Source organism: Myotis nattereri (genome assembly GCF_964212035.1).
Source record: "Myotis nattereri genome assembly, chromosome: 12".
In the NCBI taxonomy this organism is placed as follows: domain Eukaryota; kingdom Metazoa; phylum Chordata; class Mammalia; order Chiroptera; family Vespertilionidae; genus Myotis; species Myotis nattereri.
The window spans coordinates 31,255,334-31,277,285 of record NC_138087.1 but is presented as its reverse complement, the minus strand read 5'-3'; the positions used below and the strand labels follow the sequence as shown (position 1 = coordinate 31,277,285).

Here is a 21,952-nt window from a genome sequence, read left to right as displayed (position 1 = left end):
ATAACAATGCTTTCAAAATACACTGAGATTTACAGTTTAACCAGTTATATTTTGTTATCATTTAATTTCATTCTTGAAACAACCAGGTGAGATAAATGATATTATAATGATCCTATGTTTGAAGGTGGCAAAATGAGACTGAAAAGTGTTGAGTAACATGCCCTGAGCTCATTTTATTCATTAGGAAACTGAGATTCAGGGTGATTGAGGAATTTTCCTAAGATTGCAGAGCTAATAAGTAGGGAAGAAAATCAAAATTAGAAACCACGTATTTGGAACTTTAATCAGCAAAAGATAAAATCAAGAAAAACAATGAAAAGATATAAATTCTTATAGAATCAAGGTTTGAAAAAAAGGAAAAACATGAAAGTGTTGGAATTCCATAAAAGTGAGATGGTGATATAAAGACAAAAATTAATCTTGAAATGAAGTAAATTGAAAAATAAATGCCAGGAGGAGAAAGTAGGAGAACCTAAAGGGTAAATATGCAAGCATCCCAAAAGGTAGAGAAAATAACAAAACTATGTTTTCGTGAATGATTTACTTCAGGACCCTGTTCCATCTTATAAAGACATAGAGGCATTCAGCCTTTGGTTTAGAAGGAATTAATAGCCATGAGCAGCGCAGACAGCAGCCCTCTCCTGTCCCAGGAGCTAATTACCTTTGCATAAAGGCCTGTCACCAAGTAGCAGTGGCTTAGGGACAATTAGGTTGGGAGGGGAACATGGCTTCAAGAATAAGTCACAAAGCTAAATGAACAAAGTAAAAGGGACTCTCCCTGTGTTTACTGAAGATGTAAATTTATGCTTTAAAATATAGTTTAGTATGAACAATCTTACACAGAATCCCTGGCAGAAAATGCTACCATTTACTGAAATTCATGTAAATTATTAAACACTTGGCATAGACTCATTTATGTTGAGCAGAAGCAAGAAGATTAAAAAAGAAGTCCCACATGTACACAGCAAGAATGTAAATTAAATCTGCCTGTAGCAGAGCCCTTCAATGCAGTTACTTCTTTAGGAATATTCCCTGCTCTGGTCTATTTTTCTTGATAAGCAACCAGAGTATAAAATGTGCTCGCTGTAGAATCTAAAGTAACCATAATAGAAACAGTTCTTTGACTTTCCTCCAGCAATATTTTTTCTATCTTGCTTTCTCTCATTAAAACATTTATATTTGTAGGTCAACCCAAGAAACTAAATGGTAAATATATGAAAGTTTTCACAGAAACATGAAAGAATTACATGAAAAATTTTTGGAGCAAAGCTCAGGATATGAAAGAAAACACTTTAAAAATAGCCATATCCATGTTACATAGCAATATTATTTTGAATGCATTCTAACTTTGTTTCTATTGAAAGAGATTTACTTTAAGACTAGGCAGAAAATGAGAAAGTTAGGTAATAATAATAGAGTTCAAAAATACACATATTTTTTCACCAGACAATATTATATTTCAATTAAATCTTTTTACAGCAAAGAATGTATCCTAATATGAACATTGTGTTTGTAGTTTATGTTGAGTCAGAAAATGGGGACATCTGTAATAGTGTCAATAATAAAGTTTAAAAACCCCACAAATTTATTATAATGCCTCTTTGGCTATATATCATTGAAGGTTCACCACAAGTATCATTTTCTATTAGAATTTTAAAAACACATAAAAATTATCTGTATCAATACAATAGAGAGGAAACAACCATATTCTCAAAAATATGTATGCTATTTTCATGAGAAAATATTATCAGAATTAAGGAAACTACCCAGACCATTAATTCTTCACAACTAGCAACCCCTGGTAAACACCTGCCTTCTTGAGATGAAAAAAAAAATTCCCTTTCAATTTAGATTTTTAAAAAAGCATATTAAAAATTGTCATCTCTGTTTATTATTATTAGTTTTACTATTATTAATTTTAAATCAAGGATGATCTTGAAAGAAGTAAAATAGGATGATACATTTCTTAAATAGTTTCTTAACTTCTCTTACATTTACCTTCAAAATTTCACTTTTTCTACACTCCTACATAAATTACAAAGTCTTATCAAATTAGTAAATCTACTGATATTGTTTTCACCTGTAAATTTATTCTAGAAATAGAAAAATGAGAAAGGAGCACTTGTTTTCCATTCAACTTGTGTTGCATATTTATAAGAGATTAGTTTCATTAGTATAGAGACTTAAAATAAATCACAATTTGACTAAAAATAATGCTATTTTTGGTGATCCTATGTAATATTTGAATTTTAGATGAAGTGGATGTGATTCCAACATGACCAATTAAAAATGAAGAAATTAGAAAAATAGTGGAGTTTTAAAAGTTAACTTTCATATTCTATTTACTAGAACATTTATAAATAGGTGGAATGATGAAATTTTGAAGAGGGAGGATTCTACCAAAGAGTAGAATGTAGGATGATATATATTAAAGTCTTGTTTATTAAGAGGAGAAAGAGAAAAATGTTCCATTTATGTGAACCATTGTTAGATATATTTTGTGTCTACTGCTTTCCATTGGGCTCTTCAGGGTACAGCCAGCTCAATGTCTTATAATGGAGGGGAGGGAGAGAAAGATTTGCCTAAACCATTTTCCTAAAAATGTTTCCATTTCTAAAGGGAACACTTGAGAGTAGCTATATATTTCTTCAAACAAAATTTCTGTTCTATGTTCCAGATATTTGAACATGTCTTTCACTTTATGCCTGTCAATTAAATGCATGGTTTCATATTGAAATACAAGGGAAATTACAAGCAAAACTTGCTTGAATTTTATTTTTCATCACTTTGGGTAAAATGATGAGAGGTGAGGGTTGAAGATGAGTAAACGTTGACACTATGAGGGCATGTTTTCTCTCTCTCTTTTTGTTTGTTGAGACCATCCATTCCTCAAATAATAGTAAACAGTGGCTCTGGGAAAATTTAGCTATTCCCCTCTTAAAAATCTCCCCCAATTGTGCAAGAAAAATCTCTCAACAATACCTGATAACAATAGGAAGAGTTGTCCCTGTTGGAATTATAGAGGCAGAGTAACAGGGCTGGTTACATTTTGTTTGTAAGTTTACGCCAAGAGAAATCTTCACCCAAGAAAAGATTCATTCATTGATGAAAATCTATATTCCCTCTCTCACCTTTTCATACTCATGATTTTTTTTTTACTTTATTAATGCTAGAAGAGCATAGATTTCATGGCCTTCATGCTGAGATAACAGTAGGTAGTAGATTATATCCTTGAGAAAACATTTTTATTTCAATATATTATCAATTCTTGCTATTCTCTGGTTGGATATATACACAAGCCAAGAAGCAGGGGTAATTAAAGGCAACCTCCCTCAGTTCTACCTCAAAGACTCTTTTCAAGCTTTAAAATACTCCTCTCTATGTTTAAAGAATGAGCAAAAAATGGAGCAGGAGAGAGTGTGGCAGAATGACACATATTATGTGATTTCTATAACAAAACTGGATAAATGTCCAGTACCCCACTATGATTTAGAGGTTTGGTCCTTGGTAGCTGCTTTGTCTTCAGAAACAACTTCATATATCAGGCTAACGCTGTATTAATACAATGGGTTATCAACCAAGTTTCCTTTGGCCTCTGAGATTTAAACACAATTGTGTACCCATTCATTCATGTTCTATATAAAGCAATTCCCTCACTGAGACATCCATAGGGACTTACATTCCCAGAGTCACTTTTCACTACTATGTCCTCTTAAAGGTTTCAGGAACACGGTTTTTCCTTCATCTTCTACTAAGTCCCACAAAGAGCATTCACATACTAAGCTGACTTAAGTGAAAATTTAGGATCATGAAATAGGTTGATACCATGGAAACACAAACAACCTACAAATGAACATCAGATCTCCATTTCACTAAAACACTTGCCTGTGATGCTATTTGGAATTACTAATTAGCCATTTTTTGCCACAAACTTCAGATCCTGCCATACTGTCTGACTTGCTTCTTTACTTTCTTTTCTTTCTCTCTTTCTTATGCTCTTGACACTCAAAATACACGTTCATTCTTTATGTAGATTAGTTTTCCACCTCTCTCCTTCCGAACCTCTTGCTTAATGTATACCTTCTATTTCTAAACAATTTTTCTAAAAACATTTCCATTTCCAAGGGGAACACTTGATAGTAGCTATATAAAGAAAAATATATATTTATATTTTTTCTCCGCATCTGTTCCAGACATTAAAATATTTTTTTTCAATAAAATCAAGTACAGTAAGCTTTGGTGATTTATATTCTACACATGCAATTGAAATAATGACTTCACATCAAGCACTTGTAATGTATGGCCATATTAAGAAAGAAACATGTATTCAATAAGAAAACTAATAGTCAAAGAGTAAATACAATATGATATTATTAAAAATATGGTCAGTACATCTTTGCTCTTTAATTATATAAATGTATGATGAGGCTATTAATAATAAATATTGATTCATTTTTATTAAATTTTGACAAGAAATTAATTTTGCCCCAGTATAATCAATATCCTTAAATGGAACCAAACTCATATATGGTATTGATTTCTAGGGAGGAAAAAAGTCATTAAATTTTTGCTTAGGGAGAAAAGTACAATTATCCATAACCTGAATTTTGAAAAATACTAAATTCATTTTTTTCTAGAAAGAGACATGGAGAATTTCTAGTAATATTGATTTATAGAACATCTCAAACAGGAGCATTTTGTGAGGGAAGAGGCACTTTAAAAAGAAATCTTTGATTTCCTTGTAGCAATTAATGGAGAGTTTTGCCTATACTAGGTGCTAAGTCAATGTTAGCGAATGGAATACATTGGATCATTTGGTTGCATGGAATAGATAACCTGGTCAAGACAATGGTCTAAGAAAACATGAAGACCAAGATTGGACTGGAATACTGTCATGCATTAGACAGCTCTAGGGAAAAATTACTCTGTTTCTCCCATGGCCACATAATTCTTTACATGTGTTCTGTTTATGTCTTTCCAACACCAGTTTCCTTATAGTGGCTACTCTCTTATAACTACTTTAAACTTGGCTTAGGTTTACTATAATTTCTCAGGCTCTGTATTTTATAGCAATCGATGTATTCTGCCCTCTTCTACTCTGCTTCCAATTGACTGAGTTTTCTATTTTCTAATAAAAATTTCTTAAATAGTAACATGACTGTCTGGCCTTACATTTTTTAAGTCCATAGTTCATACATCATTGGCAGGACTGCGTATAGATGGAACTTGGGACCCTTAAGTCTGCAGGCTGATACTCTATCCACTGAGCCAAACTGGCTAGGGCCAGAAGAGTTCCTTTAAAAGGGAGTGCTGTCAAATAACTATGGATTGATCTCTGATCAATAATAGGGGCATGCTTTCCAAATCAGAAACCAGAGGATTCTTGTTAAGATTTTTAACTGAATCAAATAACCGTGGCTGTCTAACACATGCGGATAACTTTCACAGAATAGAATTTTCTGTTTGCTCCCTACTTCCCACATCTTCCACACTCACTGTCAGCCGCCAAATCAAATAATCTCAAATAAGTGGGTGCAATGACACAGCAGAAAAGGGGCGTGCACAGTAGGGGCTGTGCTATGGGTTGGGAGCCCATCCATCACGTTGAACATGCATAATAATTAGTTCATTTGATATGCTCGACCTCATAGCAACTTCTCTGAGGGAAACCAGAGGGAGAGTTTAAGGAAAATTAATATGACCTTTAGTTGTTGCTTAGAGAACAACTCCCCTTCTTTTTTTTCTTACTAATGGAGGGGACAAAAAGCTATGCTAATTACATATTTGTGTCCTTTCTATGGAGTGTGCCTGACAGCTAGCCTGTTCACATGTAGAGAGCAGGAGGTCTAGTAAAGGAAATGACAGAGAGCAATAAGCGAAGGATAAGTTCATGCTACCTGGTTCGGGTGTGGGTATCTGAAATATACTTTTGTATCAGTCATTAACCTGTTCTTTCTCTGAGATGCTGAACGCCAACTAGGCAGGTGGGGACAAGGTTGGAGTCCAATTAATTCTAGAAAGGGTAGGTAAAGCATGCATACAGCGGGGCCTTGACTTACGAGTTTAATTCGTTCCAAGACCGAGCTCGTTAAGGAGCTCATTCACTCAAATTACTCTGTCAACTCAAAGCAAAAAATCGGCGGAGAGACAGCTGGTATCTCAAAAAACTCGTTAGTCGGGACACTCGTAAGTCAAGGCCCCACTGTGTTTCTCATATTCACACACAAACACGCACAATGCAGGTGGCTTGAAAAAGTATGTACTCCTCAGATAAACAGGTTGATCTACATGCCACATAGTGTGTTATTTTATCTAGTTGCTCTGAATAACTGAAAAAAACAACTGCATAATATATTCAAATGAATATGCAAAAACAGATACCTATTATCACTCGATACCAAATATAGACGATAAATGCCATTGTAGAGGAAAGAAAATGTGTCCCATTTGTGCTGGATATTAAAACAAAATATGCAAAAAAAAACCCAGCTTCCTTATAGCGAGCCTGAGTGTCTTTCTCCAGGATGACATTCAACATTTTTTAGCAATACTAAGGATAGAAGCAACCAGCTCTTGAACTTCGAAGTAATTGGTTCACAGCTGTGCATATTCTGAGATGGAAATATGAAATACATTTGTACAGAGGAAGGGATATTTTGGGGGGGAAGGGGTAGTTGCAATGAGATAGTTGTCAAATTAAACCCAAACTGCTTAAGTTAAATGAAATACATGTGGAAATTCAATTCCTGATACTATCGCTGGGTGGGTTCACGTGCTATATATCTAAATAGAATGCTTATGTTATTCAAAAGTTATGTGTTAAGGAAGCAGAAGTGACCTGAAGTGATTTTTCTTTATTTTTTCTATCATAAAAGTGTGAATCTGACACTGTATCAGTGCAACATGATGCCCTACAAATATTTATTAAATGTGTGTGTTCTTGGGGAGGGACAGAGAAGAACACATTTTTAGCTACCAAGATGTTTAAAATATACTTGGGAAGGCAAGATTAGCATATCTGAGAGAGGGCTGACATAGAATGCATAGATAATCAGAAGAGAAAGACTAGTGGGACTGAAATAATAAGAAATGGCTTGATAGGCAAGATGGAATAAAGACTTGAAATAGTGGATGTACAATAACACAAAGGCAGAAAGAAGGCATTTTAGGGCATATGTATTTAAAAACCACACAGCAAGAATGTGAACAGGTTGGAGGAAGGGGAGAGGATGGAATAAAGACAGAAAAGCATGTCTTGTTTAGGGGTGAATAAGAAGTGTGACCTAGCAGAAACTGAGGTGTCCCATTGGATTGTCTGAAGAAAGCTACAAAAAGAGCTTTGGTTCAATATGGGCTACTTGGGAACCAGGAGAAATGTATAAAATGCTGCAATGCAATTATAAGTGAACACATGTTGAGGGAGGTGGAGAGTGGAAGGATGCAGAACTTGTCACACAGAAAAAAAGCACTAGTCTGTTAATGTAAAGAAAATTTAGAACTTTGTTCCAACTGTCTAACATGCTGTATAATGTAAATATATCACTTGATTTCTTGAATTAGCTCACAGGCAGTTTATGGAAACTTCCAATTCTAGTATTTATAACTATTTTATTTTACATTCATATGCTGTCAAAAGCAACACGCTTAAACTGAAGAAAAACACTAAGTTGTTGATGTGGCTAAAAATAATTAGGTAAATATGATAATGAAAAAAATCTAATGTATTTGCCATCTGTATCTTTTAAAAAAAACACGTACACAATCCTATATAATACCTAATATGCAAATTGTCCCCTTGGTAGGTCATTCGATCGGGAGACCTGGAGTTCGACCACTTGCTATGATGTGCACTGATCACCTGCTGGCAGTGGATGGCAATGGGGGTGCTGCCAGCCCTGATGGGCCCCAATGAGAGCAAGATTGCGGCGGGATGGTGGAGCAGGTGAGCAGGCGGTGCCAGGCCAAGGTGGGGTGCTCGGTGGGGCTGCGGGGATGCAAGGCTGGGGGTGCGAGCTGGAGCTGTGAAGTTGGGGGTGCAAGCGGGAGCCCGATCTCCGCAGGCCACCTTGAGGGACCTCAAATGTGCATGAATTCATGCACCAGGCCTCTAGTATTTAAATATTTGAGCATTTTATGGTGAAGGGGAAGACATGTTGATGAACTAGAATAGTTCAAAGTCTTTTCAATCCTCAAAGATTTTATTCTAACAGATTAGAACCTCTGTGAGAAGAAACTGTGAATAGCCTAGTCTAGGCTCCTAATAGTTCCTGGCCCATAGAAAATGCTTAGTTTGGTAAGTGTTGAGAGAATATACCTAAGTGTACATGTCTATAATGTATACTTTGATTTGTTTCATTATTTTCTTAAAATTTATTAAAAGCTCACCTCAAGCCCTAACTCGTTTGGCTCAGTAGATAGAGCGTCGGTCTGCGGACTCAAGGGTCCCGGGTTCGATTCCGGTCAAGGGCATGTGCCTTGGTTGTGGGCACATCCCCAGTAGGGGGTGTGCGGGAGGCAGCTGATCGATGTTTCTCTCTCATCGATGTTTCTAACTCTCTATCCTTCTTCCTTCCTCTCTGTGGAAAATCAATAAAATATATTTAAAAAAAAAAAAAAAAAGCTCACCTCAATGTGGTCATTCAATCATGGTTTCTTAAAAATAAAACAGACATGCCCTGGTCTGTTTGGTTCATTAGATAGAGTGTTGGCCTGTGGATTGAAGGGCTCCGGATGTGATTTTGTTTTGGGGCACATAACCAGGGTTGGGGGCTCAACCCCTTCCCAATGCGGGGACAAGCAGGAGGCAGCCAACCTATGATTCTCTCTCATCATTGATGTTTTTTATCTCTCCTTCTCCCTTCCTCTCTGAAATTAATAAAAATATTTTCTAAAAAAATTAAAGTAAATAAAACAGACATAATTTCACTTGCACCTCCAATTAAGACAGCTCATATACAAATTAACCAAGATATACAAAGCACATTGATGGAACCAATAAAATAAGTGCTTATGTGTTTATGTTGAATGCAAGTGATAATCTGGAACTGAGCCCTGAGGGGAAGACTACAGTGAGTGCTAAGCTGCCTATTAACAACTGCTCCTTTGTTTGCTATAGTACTGTGGGTTTCTTGTTGGCTTTCAAGGTGTCTGGGGGCACCCATGCCATGGGTGAAAGTCTCAAAAGTTAGGGTGCTAAATGTGGTGTCCAAACCCCTCACTCATTAGGGAGAAGCAAGGAGTTGGGAATTGCCTCCCGACTGTATGACACTGTACCTGTGATGGTTTTTATAACAAGAATATGCCTCAGTCTTTTCCAGAAGTTTTGGTTTGAGGTATTTTCTCATTTGCCCAATGGGGAGGAGGTGCTCAGTTGGTTTCTGGATTTCTTGCAGAAGGAATTACACCATGTGTAGCTGGATATTGGTGTGTCCTTGGGAGCAGGGGAGTTCAGAATACACCTAGGTTTTTATTTTGGTTGATCTCTCCTCTTGGATATGTTTCATTAACTTTCTGTGCCTCTGTTTACTCTGTCTGTAAAACAGATGTAAACATGGCACCTTCCTGGGTAGAAAGAAGAGAACATGCAAATCTAGGAGTATACTGCCCAGCATTCAGAAAGCATTCAAAACATATTAGCTTACTAACATGTTTTCATATTACATAATCATTATTACTATTATTATTTTTCATCCTACTATATTGCTTTGTTCAGAATTGCAGAGAAAACACAGATTTTTTAAGGTACTTTGGGGATAAGAAAATGATACTAGGTGAGAAACTAATATTAAATGTCTATTAATATGAACATATGTGCCAAAAAGTTAGCCATAATAATTTTAAAAGAAACCCTTGTGAAGGTAGAATAATTGGAAAATTGGAAGTAATCTTATGATTCAGCTTAATAATGAGTAAAAGGCAATTGTTTCAAAAACAATAACTCTGCTAGTCTATATGCTTTTCATATACACTCATCTTGTAGTCAACTGCAGTTTCTAGACTAATATTAATATTTCCCAAAAGAGAAAAAAAAATCATCAACTGAAAATTTGTTTTCTGCCTGGTAGTCTGAGTTAGCTTTGCTGTATTAGACTCAAATAAGCAGTTTGAAAAAGCCTTAAAAAGTCATTGTCATTCCTGATTGCAGCTCATATTAAATTACCTGTAGAATTTCATCCCCAGTTGAATTACTCATCACCAATCTGATCATTCCTCCATAATTAGACTCTTTTGGTGAAGGATAAACTCTGAATATTAATCCGGAAAACTGGATTTAGAACGAAGAGCAGGATGCAAGGCAATTTTGGAATCAATCTTTCGGGTTTTTATCTTCATAGTCATAGAAATTATTCCTTATTACGTATTTTTATGGGTAAACAGTCTACAACAGATAGCAATAATCTCATCTTGTCACTTGTTATGTTTAGTTAAGATATTTTTCTACTTAAATTGGTCTTCCCTGGAATAGTTTCTTCAATGTGGTATTTTAAATTAAGTAGTTGATATAGAAGCCCTAGGGATTTAACATAAAATAAAATAATAAATTATTTTGACCAAAAGTTAAGCATAGCAATCATGTATTCAGTGTTTCTTTTTTCTTTTCATTCTTTCTTTTTTATTTTTACTTTTTTATCCCTCTCTCATTAATTTTTAGCATAAAAAAAATAGAGGTGTATTGGACCTTGGAGATAACTTAATTCAAAGTTCTTTTTTACAAATCAGAACCCAGAAACTTGAAAAAAGCAGTTCCTTAAACTTGAAGGCAAATTGGACTTTTATGACAAAGATACAACAAAGTGTCCAATAAAATCTAATATGTCCAAATCCATAATGATGAGAGGGTGATAATATAAAATTTGTTTATAATAATAATAAGGAATCCTATAAACTTGGGTAAAATCCATTTTATAAAAAAAGAATGATGAACCCCAAAATTTGGAAATTTAGGGAAAAACTGCAGAAACTCAAATTCAAGATATGGAAAAGAAGACACTAATTTAAGTCTAGAGCTACTTATAATTCGGTTTGAAGTTTCCAGTTGTATACAGAAAAGGTACAAATGTCATTTTACTTTCTAAGTTTTTAGTAGGATAATGCACATATAAAAACATATTGAAGATATCACAGACACATACATTTTCTTTGAATTTCATCATCTCAGGAGAAATGTAAAGATATACCCTCTGTAACTTCTTCATTAGAGGAACTAAGTCAGGGTGTTTATGTGTCTCTCTACATCTACTTCTTCCAGAGAGATTTACAAATGTCTGACTTCGATGCTTTTCTGAAAAGAATGTGAAAATGTTGGCCATAGAGACATGAAAATGACACATGTATTTTTTCAAGGGCAGAACCCTTTGCCCATGTACTCTGGTACTTAGGGAAGGATGTCACTCTATCAACTTTTGGACTCCTAATTAGAGACTGTGAATTACAAACTTGCCACCGGGAACGCACCCTGAGCTTTTGCACCTTGACCTTGGTGTTGATCCAGGTGATGATGGTGGGTAGGCTGCCCACATATTTCTTTACACCTGCACCAACTTCTATAGCTTTTGCATAGCCCTCAACAGTAAGGATAACGGTTTCAGCCTGCATTAAGCAACCTACACTATACACTGGCAGGCAGTTAATAACTGTTAGTGGTTGAGGATAATTATGTCATCTACACAGAAAGCATATTTGGTCCAGATAGAAATATGCTAACCTTTTTGAAAGAATAAATACCAATGAGATAATAGTAAAATGTAATGAATGTTTTACCTTACACATGCCTGCTAAGTTTTAAAAGTAAGCTCTTTTAAAATGCCCCTGAGCCAGGCCAGTGTTGTTCACTGGTTGAGCGTAGACCCTCACAGTTTCATTCCCAGTCAGGGCACATGCCCGGATTGCAGGCTCCACCCCCGGTAGGAGGCGTGCAGAAGGGTCGTGTATTCAATTCCTAGACAATGGGTCTACCTAGGTATGAGTCCTGATAGGGAATCAAACCTGCAACCTTTTATTGTACAGGAGGATGCTCCAACCAATTGAGCCACCCAGCTGGGACTTTTGCAAATATCTTTATATAAACCAAGAGTTCTTTTTTTTTTGTTAATCCTCACCTGAGGATAGTTTTTCCATTGTTTTTTTGTTTTGTTTTGTTTTGTTTTGTTTTTTCCCCAGAGAAAGTAGAAGGGAGGAAGGAAATGGGAGAGAGGGAGAGAAGAAGAAGAGAGAGAAACATCAATGTGAGAGAGACACATCAATTGGATGCCTCCCGAATGTGCCCACCCCACCCCTGCCCCCGACCGACAAGGAGCAAACCCACAACCAAGATATGTGCCATTGACTGGGAATCGAACACACTACCCTTCCAAGCACAAGCTGATGCTCTACCACTGGGAAATACTGACCAGGGAAAAACTAAGAGTTCTTGGATGGCAAGATCTATCTGTGAGTCATTTTAGTACTTTTTTTTTTTTTTAAAGAAATTTACTAAATGGAATGTGGGCAGCCTGGGAGTTGCCACACAACAATTTCCCCTTGACTCTCTCCCAAAATACCTGGGAATAGGGAAAGACAAATGTCCCGTGAGGATGAAATTATGAATAAATAAATAAGCAATTAGGACAGAAACATGATCCACTATTGAATGGCTAACTGTGACATCATCTCCCAACCAACACAACTGTAGAAGCAGTGTATCTGTCAAAGTTCGGTCATCAGTGACAGCAGAGGAAAGGGAGGATCTGAGACAGGTCCTGGCAGTGAGTTTTCTCCCCCTGAAGGGAGAGGGTGATTGGCCCCAGGCCTGTCTTCAGAAATAATGTTTTATAGATTAATTACAGGAGCCATTCAGGTAATCTAATTCCTCTTATTCTAATTTCATGCACACACACAGAAAACTCCCAGGTACACTTTTCAGAATGTTCACTGTACATAACAAATGAGGAAAAAGTCAGCACTTCTGGTTTCGGGCATTAGTGAAAAATACAGCCAACTGAATGTAATTTTTAGATGTCCTTTATATTTTTCCATAATATATTTTGATTTCATGATACTTTACTTTTAGATCAAAGAAACCAAAGGAATTGTTTGTTTTAAACCGTTAGGTCGGAGAGAGCCCAGGATCAGATACATGCAGACATGTGCTAAGACAATGGACTTCCCCTGGAATTTCTCACAGATCAACGTGCCAGACACAGATACCAGCTTCTTCTCCCTCAATCCACATACCCCCACACAGATACGGACTTCTTCTGAATACCCCCGCCCATCCCCTGCGGCAGAGAATTCCTCAGCTCATGCCCCCCCCCCCCCACCCAACTGCAGTATAAAAAAAGTGCCCCCCTCCCTGTTGGTGTGAATCCACGTGCCCTGTCCTGGGGGTACGTGGGTCTCCCGGGGACGCAGAATAAACCTTTTCCTTTCCTTTCTTTTCTGATTCACTGGACTCTTTTCTTGCGCCGCCTCCTGAGCCACCTAACCTAACATAAACAAGTGTATTTTGGTTTTGAAATCATGACTTATAGAATATTAGGGCTGACATATCGATATATGCAACCCTTTTAATTGGTGTAGACTTGTAATTATTATTTCAAGCAGCTGACTCATCTCCCAATGAAAATATAATTTGACAGGCAAACACTAAGGAGTCAGTTCATCAGAATTTCTTCCGCATTATCCAATAACTCCATTCTCTCCATTTCTTTTTCTCATCTCCCCCTCCCCCCTCCTCCTGTTCTCCATTCTTCTTTATTTTTGAACACATGCTTTTGCATTACTTAAGCTGGAGGTAACTTGTGGAATAGCTTTGTGTCTCTACATCCTATAATAAATGCTTGGCATAGTTCTGACATGAAGTTGTTGTTTAATACATGTTTATTGAATAAATACATAAAAGGTATGTATTTAATGGCCTAGTAGTTTTATTCTATTACTAGAGGCCTGGCACATGAAATTTGTGCACTCAGCAGGGGCGGGGGGGGGGGGGGTGTCCCCCAGCCTGGCCTGTGCCCTGTCATAGTGTGGGAGCCCCGCGATTGATTGTCCCAAAGAGGTAGGCCCCACCCATCCAGGACTCCTCAATGAAGCAGGCCAGAGTCGGGGGGCCTGCTTCTGCGCCGTGTGGAGCCAGAATGTGGGACCCCCAGGACCCCCAGGCAGACCTCACTGTGCGGAGGCGGGACCCCCAGGCAGGCCTCGCTGTGTGGAGCCGGGGGTCCCCCAGACAGGCCTCACCTCGTGGAGCCAGTGGACCCACCTCCTCCCAGGTCCACACGCATGCCCACCTCCTCCTGGCTCCACATGCTGAGCTGGGAGGAGGTGGGACCCCCAGGCAGGCCTTGTTGCATGGAGCCAGGACCTCAATGCAGACTCCATGCTGCATGCAGTGTCAAGTCCAGCCTCGCCCACCTGCGCACGCCTGCTGTGCGCACAGCCATCTTGTGACAGCGTGAGGGCATCATGGCGTTTAGGCTTTTATTAGTAAGGATTTCTATCAACTTGATTTTAGGAAATACTTCAAATACCTAATGATTATTTGCTTACTTAAGTGATTGGTTAATTCCCCAATATCCTAGATAATAAAACCCTAATATGCTAAGTGTCTGACCATTCATTCAATCGTTCAACTAGTTGCTATGATGTTCACTGACCTCCTGGGGCAGACACTTCGACCTATAGGCTAGCTTGTTGTTGGGGTCCTGCTGATCAGGACTGAGATGGGCCAGACACGCCTTGGAGCCCTCCCGTGGTCTCTCCCAGGCCTTGATCGTGCACCGGTGGGTCCCTCAGCCTGGCCTGCACCCTCTCGCAATCTGGGACCCCTCGGCGGATGTTGGAGAGCCAGTTTTGGCCTATCCCCGCAAGCCAGGCTGAGGGACCCCACTGGAGCATGGGCCTCTAGTCTTAAGATAATTGCTTGTCACCCCAATTAATTACTGCAGAATAAAAAATGCTAACCATTTTGAGGCTATAGTAATGGAACATCTTCATGAAAGCGTTTAGTACCAAATTAGAGTAAAGTGGGCATAATGATATTTGTTTTAGATCAGTTTATATCAATATATAATTATAAATATGAAAAAAATTTTAATTGCTCATCTACTTGGAGGCCCTTTATCAGCAACTAATATACTTTAAGTGGGTAAACTGAATATAAATATATTTCAAGATGAGAGTCACTGTGAGAAGTCATTAGTAATACAAAGTTTCAGTAAGAGAGATAGATAAATGGAACTCTAGGAAGGAATGAGAAATAACAGATTCAATTTGCACCAAGGCACTCTAAAAAATTAAAAGATAAAGTGATACAGACCGACTGGGGTGATTGATCAAGATGGAAGAAAATAATTAATAGCTAATAATCAATAAATGAATAAATGCCTCCCATTTGAAAGAGAACAGATGTTACATCAGTCTATGATACTACATGTAAATAAGAAATTGTATAAAAACCCAAGACTATACTATGAAGAAACTAATTTATTTTGCAGAACATTGAAGATTGCTTTAGAAGGGAGTTCTATATTTTTGACAGTATTAATCACTTTTTTAAACTTTTAATTATACTTAGTATGCATCACAAAGAAATGGTTCAAATGTAAGAATATCACAGGATATTGCAAGTAGTAGTTAACCTGGAATACATTATTCAAAGTTGTTCAGTTAATAGGATCAATCCCCATGTAATATATTAATTACTGCTAAAAACTTGGTAGGTGTCTGATCATACTGTGAGTGAATATATAGTACAGAATTTAATATCTCTTAGGACCAAAGAGCTATGAATTAAATAGGTTGGCCTCAGCTGGAAAGCTGTTAGACATGTCATGGGAAAACGATTATACTTCCTTACTAATAGGAATTAATACTTGCAGAATAAACACAAGATTACTGTAGAGATTTAAAGCTAGAAAATTATTAATTTAATTTTAAATTTTAAAATTAATGAAATATTAATTTAAAGATATATTTAATTATTTTTTTGGAAAATAAATAATGTTACTTGAGCTAGTAGCTTCCTGGATGAAATATATATACTTAGGCCCTGGCTAGTTTGGCTCAGTGGTTAGAATGTTGGCCCCATGACTGAAAGATACCAGGTTTGATTCATGGTCAAGGGGACTTATCTCAGTTGCAGGTTCCATCCCCAGCCTCAGTTGGGTGTGGGAGGGAGGCAACCAGTAGATCTCTCCCCCCCTCCCCGCCCCCCCCCCCCCCCCCCCCGCGCTTCTTCCCACTCTGTCTCTAAAGATCAATGCAAAAAAATATCCTCAGGTGAGGATTTATCTCTATCTATCTATCTATCTATCTATCTATCTATCTATCTATCATCTATCCATGAGAGTAAATCACTAATGACAAAAATGGTGATATCAGGACAACTTTTGAGGCTAAATGCATTCAATTTTTCTAGCAATATATAATTTACAAGTTTTGTTATGTTTAATACGGAATGATAAATGCACATGAATTTTTTCCTATTAACCGATGTATATAAACATGTTTTAAAGAAGAATATAAAATTTTTTGTCCATTGTTTTACAAATCAAGAAAGGGAAAATATCACAAAACATATTACAGTTGTAGATTGTGGTCATTTAAGGAAAAGATGGTGTTTCTGGCTTTCTTCCTGGCCCCCCAGGCCTTTTACCCTGGCAGCTGTTCCATTTAACCTCCTCCCTCCATCATGGGTTCAGCTTGACTCAGGGCCCTGAGGTGAGTGTCACTTTGGCAGATGGGCCTCTAAAAGAAGCCCTTTGTCAGAAACTCTTGCCTCAGTTGCTGCTCCCCTGTGAACTCAGTATCCCCCAGGGCCTAGACATCAGATAGTAGCTCATCTCCTCCCTTGTGAGCCACAGTTCCCACTAACTAGACTCCCAGTCAGTGCTCTGCTCTGAAAAGCCATTAGCACTTGGTTTTCTGACAGTTGGCCAGCTGATGCCGGTGTCCATCTGTGGTTTCTAAGGGTCTGGACTTCCACTTACGTCTCTACTGACCCAATTGAATTGATATCCTAGGCTTGGACCTTGAGTTTAGACCTTAGATCAGTGGTTCTCAACCTTCTGGCCCTTTAAATACAGTTCCTCATGTTGTGACCCAACCATAACATTATTTTCGTTGCTACTTCATAACTGTAATGTTGCTACTGTTATGAATCTCAGTGTAAATATCTGATATGCAGGATGGTCTTAGGCGACCCCTGTGAAAGGGTCATTTGACCGTCAAAGGGGTCGCGACCCACAGGTTGAGAACCACTGGCTTAGTTAATAGTACTCGTGCCCAACCTGATCTTGAACAGATTTGATTTGGAAACTGATTTCTGGAATGATCATTACTTGTACTCCTTCCTGGATTGTACGTACAAAAAGAAGATAATGTGTGGATCAGAAGAATTCTCAAGAAAACACTTAAACAATTTTTTTTTTTTTAAAAAAGGAAGTCTTTCAGTAACTTGAAGATGACAGGAATATTAAATAATATCCTTGTTAATAATGAAAAGATTGGTAGATCTCATGGCAAATGTTAGGCCTTTTAGAACCCCCGCACTCAGTTTATTGTACCATATACTTCTATGTAGTGTGCTCTTGGGTCCTAGATTATTTTACGCCCTTGAAATTTAGGAAGAGGTGGAGAAAACGGTGAACGTAAATTTGTATACTATTTTATTTTATAAGATGATGACACATGGTTGAAGGGAAAATCAGGAAGAAAAAAATGCAAACAAAAGATGCAATCAGTAAAGAAAATCCATTCCAGGGGAGGCGTTCATTAGACACTTCAGTTTTGTGCTTTCTAATTTGGTCAAAGAAACAGAAGAACCATAATTCATTCTGTTGGTGGAGAAACTGCATCTGAATGTTACCAGTGCTTGGACCTTGGTTCAGCAACCTCTGTACTTGAGATCTGGTTAAGAAAGAATTCAGAGTCAAGTCTCAAATATAAGCAAAAGTTCATTTAGAAAGTCACAGAGGTAGAAGAAGTGAGCCAGCTGGGCTGTGTGAGCCCAGAAACAAGTTATAGAGACAAAAGAAGGCCCCTTGGAGCTTAAGAGAAAGAAAGCGAGGATATAAGCACCTGGCGTAAGGAGAGGGTGGAAGCTCAGGCATGCTTCAGAGCGAAAGAGTGTGCTGAGGAAAAGGAGGGTGGGAAAGTGCTGGTGTGCTCAAGAGAGAGAGAGCAGAGCTGGTCCTCCATCCTCAGGACTAGTAAGGGAGGTTCCAGGGGAGGATCTCGATAGAATAGTCATCAGCTTTTCCGGGTGTGTCCTTTCAGGGCCTGGGTCTCTACTGACTGGTGGACACTAGGGGAGGGAGTCATTAGTCATTGCATCTGGTTCTGATGTCAGCCATGGTGTTCCCTGTCTGGTTTTGCTTTTTTTTGGGGGGGGTGGTGGTGGGGGCGGGGGGCAGGGCAGGAGCTGAAACAAAATTGAGGCCTAAATGTCATCTCTAGTTTGACCAAAACTCTGAAGGTGGTTAACAGACCCAAGGCTTTGTTACTAAGATTATCTGATGAGTTTCAGATCTCATTGTCGGGAAGGCTGAATGCTTAAGGGAGTGGTTGTTGCTAGGTACCTGAAGCTTTCACCCTGGAGACAGTCCATACCTTGCCTATTGTTCCTACTCTGCTCATGCCTGTCTAACTGCCTACTACAATGACATGTATACAGGAAGTAATAGACTTGTTGCTTAAAGAAAAAGCACCTTTTGAGGGGGGGAAGGGGATACTAGGTCTTATGGAAAACAGTTCAGGAATCTTGACACAGTACTTGCTATTTAAAAAATGTTAGTTAACCTGAGTATTCACTAAAGCAGTTCTCACAAATTACATGTCTGAACTTTTTCAAATGATGTTTGAGACTATAGAACCTAACAATATAAGTAGCTGCCAATATCAGGGTTTGATGCAATGGAGAAATTATATTTCCCAGAGTTAATAAAAATAAATAAAACATTATTATTTCTAACAAGCCATGCTTTGAAAAAATTTCCATTAGAAATAATGAACAAGAGAGCCTCCCCCAACCCCCAACTTGTAGAAGTGCAGGGCTACTTGTACAGTAAAATGAAACAAATATACTCCCTTTAAAAATAGAGATGAGGCCCCTGGCGTCGCTGCCCCACCGTCTGACGCCCGTCGACCCGCAACCCACGACCCGCGACCCGCTACCGACCAATCTGCCCTGCACTCGCGTGCACCATGTCTGGTTCCTCCAGTGTCACCGCTATGAAGAAAGTGGGTCAACTGCTCCGGCTGGAGGCCGGGCTCAACCACGTGAAGGTTTCCCAGGCAGCTGCAGATTGGAAACAATTCTGTCTGCAGAATGTTCAACACGACCCCTTGTTGCTGGAGTATCTTCAAGTACCAATCCCTTCAGACCCCAGAAAGTTTGTTCCTTTTTGTAGTAAAATGAATTTTGAAGGTGTTCTAAACCACTTTTCTTGAACCGGAAAATATTCAAAGAGAGCTAAATCTGAAGACTGTACAAAAAGCTTACCCCACGACATGTGCCATACTCTACAAACTTCAGCTTTCGTCAGTCCTTAACATCTACCTCTCTGAATTTTCATGAATTTCTATTTCACAAGAATGATTATTTTATATACACTGGCAGCAGCATACAAATAAAATACTTAAAAAATAAAAATATAAATAAAAATAGATATGAAATGAAAGGGGAAGGGTGCTTCTTTCTTCTTCAAATGTTAAGCTAATGGTAACTTCCTGTGTTAACTTATTTATGGGCAAATGCCAATGAGAAAAGATAGGTTATCTAAATTCCTGAAAGAGCATTCCAACTTTATGTTGGAAATTAAACTCTTTACTTTTCTTTCTAGTTAATCTTGTACACATCAATGATATACAACTTAGCAGTGGTTCTCAATCTTCTGGCCCTTTAAATACAGTTCCTCATGCTGTGACCCAATCATAAAATTATTTTCGTTGCTACTTCATAACTGTGATGTTGCTACTGTTATGAATCGTAATGTAAATATCTGATATGCAGGATGGTCTTAGGCAACCCCTGTGAAAGGGTCGTTTGACCGCCAAAGGGGTCGCGACCCACAGCTTGAGAACTGCTGACTTAAGATGTTATAAATATCTCCTAGGTCACCAATTGTGTTGAAATGCCCATCTCCCAATTGATCGAGTGCATTAAACTGTGAAGAATATGTTATTACATGGGCAGTAGATAAATGGCTAAACATCTGTGGGACATTTACACAATGGAATACTATGCAGCTGCAAAAAATAGGGATCGCTTACCCTTTGGGACAGCATGGATGGACCTGTAGACTATTATGCTAAGTGAAATAAGCCAATCTGGGAAAGACAAATATCACACGATCTCCCTTATTTGTGGAATCTAATGAACAAAGTGAATTGGCCAACAAAATAAGACCTGAAGCAGGGAATAGAATGACATACCTGGATGTGGGGATAGGGAGGATGAGAAGAGGTAAACCAAAGAACTTATATACATATTTATATGCATAGCCCATGGATTGGGACTTATTACCCAGCAATTCCACTTCTGGGTATATATCTGAAAAGATGCAAAACACTAATTTGAAAGAATATATGTATCCTTATGTTCATCGCAGTGTCATTTACAATGACAGCAACCCAAGTGCTCATCAATAAACGAATGCATAAAAAAGCTGTAGCATATATATAATGGAATATCACTCAGCCATAACAAATCTTACCATTTGTGACAACATGGATAAAACTAGAGGGTATTATGCTACGTGAAATAAGTCAGAGAAAGACAAATACCACATAATATTACTTATATGTGGAATCTAATATACAATATAGATTAACAAACAAAACAGAGACTCATTGATACGGAGAACACAGTGGGGAGGGAGGATTTGGGCACTGATTGAAAAAGGTGCAGGGATTGAAAAGTACAGGTTGGTACTTACAAAATAGTCCTGGGGATGTAATGTACAGCAAAGTAAATGTGGGCAATGATATCATAATAACTATGTATGGTGCCAGTTGGGTACTGGAAATACCGGGGGAACCACTTTGTAAAGTATATGATATCTACCCACTATGCTGTACACCCAAAATGAATACAAAATAATATTGAACCTGAAACTAATCCTATCTAATAAAAGAGAAACATGGTAATTAGCCATATGTCCACTACCCTTCCCATTGGCTAATCAGGGCGATATGCAAATTAACTGCCAGCCAAGATGGCGGCCGGCAGCCAGGCAGCTTGAAGCAAACATGAGGCTTGCTTGCATCAGTGATGGAGGAATCCAACATTCCCTGCCTGCCTTGCTGGCCTCTGAGCTTACAGTCTGAAACATCGTTACAAATATAGAAGCTATACAAAACCCCAGAAACCTGCTTTCAGCTGGCCCGGGATCTCAGAGCTGGAGTTGATACAGTGTTTTGATTATAGAACCCAAACAAACCAGATATCTGCTTTCAGCAGCAGAGGCCTCAGAGCTGGAGGCAGAGCTAAAGCTGGCCCAAAATAAAACAAAAAAGAAAAAAAGGAGAGGTCTGGAGCTTCAGTCACCCACCAGCCTGAAAACAGCCCTCAGCCCCTCACCCAGACTGGCAAGGCACCCCAGTGGGGACACCCACCCTGAAGGGTGTGTGACCAGCTGCAAAAGCCCTCAGCCCCTCACCCAGACTGGCGAGGCACCCCAGTGGGGACCCCCACCATGAAGGCTGTGTGACCAGCTGCAAACAGCCATCATCCCCTCATCCAGGCTGGACAGGCACCCCAGTGGGGACCCCCACCCTGATCCAGGACACCCTTCAGGGCAAATCAGCCGGCCCCCACACATGCACCAGACCTCTATCCTATATAGTAAAAGGGTAATATGCCTCCCAGCACCGGGATCAGCGGGGCCGCGAAGCCTCCCGGCACCAGGATCAGCGGAGCCGAGAGGCCTCCCGGCACCGGGATCAGCATGAGAGGGGGCAGCGCCCAAACGCC

General features: G+C 38.7%; 1 protein-coding gene and 1 pseudogene across 2 annotated transcripts in view; one reads left to right on the top strand and one right to left on the bottom strand.

Annotated features, from left to right (window-relative positions):
• Nucleotides 1-21,952, bottom strand: part of PTPRD (protein tyrosine phosphatase receptor type D) — a 2,145,631-nt gene that overhangs the window by 952,333 nt on the left and 1,171,346 nt on the right. The window lies entirely within an intron of this gene.
• On the top strand, nucleotides 17,418-19,388 carry LOC308527508 (guanine nucleotide-binding protein G(I)/G(S)/G(O) subunit gamma-5-like; annotated as a pseudogene). The gene has a single exon. The product of its transcript is annotated as a guanine nucleotide-binding protein G(I)/G(S)/G(O) subunit gamma-5-like (transcript).